The following is a 3,499-nucleotide window of genomic DNA, read 5'->3' on the forward strand; positions in this document are numbered from 1 at the left end:
GAGAGCAAACTTTCGTTTACATATCTGCAGTAGTAAAAATATAGTAATTTATTATGTCACATTGTCGTAAACGCATGTAGATGTATCTTTAATAACACAATCAACTCTGACAAATTTATCTGCATTATGCTGCCAAAAGTAATGTATTTAACGTTTGCATTTTATTATAATGTAACAGAGTAGAACAATCGATAAAACGGTGACAATAGATAAAAGAGGACTAATTGAAGAATAATCTTCCGATTTAAAAATCGGAAAATAACAATTTTTATATTCTTTTAATACTGCGTTTATTTTATACTGTTATATTATTTTAATACTGCATTATATTTTCTTAATATTGCATTTAAATGAATAATTTTTTTCCATTGATTGGCGACGATCATGACACGCTCTTTTTATATAAAGAATTCCGAAATTTTGCAAATAAAAAATTTGTATTTTCTTTCTTTAATTTTCTTAGCATTAAATCCGCAATTTAAGGTTGTTTTTTTGCAAAAACAATTACATTATGGTCATTCCGAGTTGATGAAGAACATTTCGTTCGCGTGAAAAGATTCACGTGTGACATAAGCAGAGATGGGACAAGGGAGGAGGTTTCAGATCTTAACTGTTAAAATCTTACTGGTGATATGCTGTAATTGTTGACGAGATTAAGCTGACAAGTTTATACTGTTCGTAAACGTAAAAAATTTTTTGTCATATAAATCGTGAATCGTTATTATAGTTGTATTATTTTTAAAATTTAATAATATATAAATAAAATTTTCTATAATCAAATAATTTTTAATTTTAAGTCTTCTTTAGTAAAGTAGAATAGATGATGATACTTTAATTTCACATTATCTGGTTTAATTATATTTTTCAAAAAATTTTTATACTGCTTTCCAGCGAAATGTAATATTAAATTTATCGATGGTATTATCTGTAAAAAAAGTCTGTCTACATCACATCACCAAGATGGGACACATCTATGCAAGGATAGCGCAAACACAGTTTTTCTTGGATATTTCCTCGTTTTGCTTTTAGTATTTATACAATTATCTATGACAACCACGACCATAGATGATCGTCGCGACCGATGATTCTATGAAAATGGCAACGACACGTGCTTGATATACAGAATAGAGTAATACACTAGTAACATTAATAGCACTGTTAAATTTTATTTTGCATTTTGTTTCCTCAAAGAAAGTTCCTCATATATCTTAATCTGTTAATGTACAATATATTTTGAGCAACCTCTAATGCATGTTATGTAATAAATCATATTGGTGATAATAACTTGACGTAAAAATAAAAAATATTGATTTAAACTAATTAATAATTGATGACAATAATTTTATGTTCAAAGTTAATTATATTTTTGTCCTTTTAATGTGATTGACAAAATTTAAATGCCGTGGAACACGGTAATATTATTTTTTTGTTTAAACGATTTGCTTCTTGATTTTCCTCGAAGAGATGTAATGATCATCTTGTACCCTGATCGATGTTCTAACATAATTTAACACGATAAGCGGCGACATTAGACCCGGCAGTACCCGACAATAACCACTATTAAGTAATCTCGCTGTATAATAGGTTGCATAATAGGAGACATACAGTGATCTCCCGCTTTGTTAATGAGAGTAACTTCCATCGATTTTTCTGAAAGTGTTAGACAGAATTAAGGTGAAAAAAGTGAACGAGGAATAGTAATTCCCGGTTGTCGATCTCGTATTTCACAACAAGCTCTTATCAGCAGTCGTTGTAGTAGTTATGCTTGGTAGGATCCTGATTAGGCATACTATTAATTAATAGTAAGATACTATAGTAAGATTAAAGGCATAGTAATTATTTTTATCAGTTTAATTTTTCTGATACGACCCCAATACAGAGAATTCAGATATTGAACTGATTGTTCAGAAATCGGACAGATAAATGTCCGAATGAATAAAAATCGTCCTTTTATTGTATTACTTTGGATGTAGAGTCGAATTTCCATATAAATAAAATTTTATAATATAAATGATTTCAATTTAATTATCTAATTATTTAATTTTTATTATTTAATTACAATGTTTCAATGAAATTATTTTGCAATATGTCTGCAACATTTCTGTGTTGTATAAGCAGAGCCTTTTAGCGATTTGTGTGAAAATCATTTCCAAGTGTCTGAAAGTCTCTGAATATACTATAACAAATTTTGTGAAAATCTTTGAAAATTGCTGAGTTTATCAAAAAGTCTCTGAAATTACATTAAAAAATTCTCTGAAAAACTCTGCAATATGTCCGAAATTACATTTTCAGACTTTTTCAGAGAAATTCAGAGCAATTTTTTCACCAGGGAGGTTTTTTTATCCTATATACACCATAAACCAGTGCTAGACAGGATCTACACATTTCGGTCGATTTTCGTAAGCTAACATCTATCGACTCCCCACTACGCTTGAGACAACGCGCACGGTACTCTGCCTCAAAGACGGGCGCATCTGTAACGCAATGAGATTTGGTGCCCCCGACTGCCAAATCAATGTTTTACACACAATCTTTAAAATCTTTTTTTAATTTATTTTTAATTTAAAATTTATTTAAATTAAACTTTTAATTTTTTAATTTACTAAGTGAAAATATTTTAATAGATTTCCACGTTACTCATGAGGTACTAATGCTGACGCGTTTTTTTTTTTAAGTGGTTTTTCCAGTAGGCCTACTCCACTAAAGATAAAAATAACAAATTCTTAATTTAAAAAACAAGTATATAAAAAAGATTTTCTTGGCCTTTTATGAGAATGAACAATTGATGCAATATCTACATTATTGCATCAATTGTTTATTCTCATAAAAGGCCAAGAAAATCTAATTAAGACGTTATCTCAGGTAGCACATGTTCGTTTTAGAAACGTTTCACAAATGTTTCTTTAAAACGTTTTATAAAGGCTCATCTACAATGTGCTCTTTGCTTCCTATTTTTTGCTTTTTGTCTGTTATTTTTTTGCCTCTTTGAGCACTGTTTTACCGATAATCATGTTTCTTGTCACGTGTTTCTTGTTTCTTACGAAGTTCGTCAACTTTTATCTCGAGCGACAGAAAATAAAGAAACATCGTATGACGTCAATGGTATCGGATATTTATTTATTTTATTTAATCGATATTCATAGTTCATACATTAAAATTATCTTAAAATATTACCTTAAACATCATTAGTCAATAAGAGTGCTGTTGAATATTGATCTATGATTAATCAATGTGAAATAACATTTTTCTTCGGAAATTCAGAAGAAACAAATTGTACATGACAATGTTTCACAGTTCCATATGACAAAAGTACAAGAAACAAACAACAAAAAGCAGAAGGCACAATACAAGACGCAAAAAGCACATTGTAGATGAGCCTTTACAGTTCTTAAAAACGTTTCTTATTGGTTAAAATGTTAATCCGCAAAACGTTAAAAGAAACGTTATTTTTCCGACAAAAAACGTTTAAGAAACGATCAAAAAAACGTTTTTTTTTTTA

The sequence above is a fragment of the Linepithema humile genome, chromosome 8 (assembly GCF_040581485.1).
Source record: "Linepithema humile isolate Giens D197 chromosome 8, Lhum_UNIL_v1.0, whole genome shotgun sequence".
Classification (NCBI taxonomy): Eukaryota; Metazoa; Arthropoda; class Insecta; order Hymenoptera; family Formicidae; genus Linepithema; species Linepithema humile.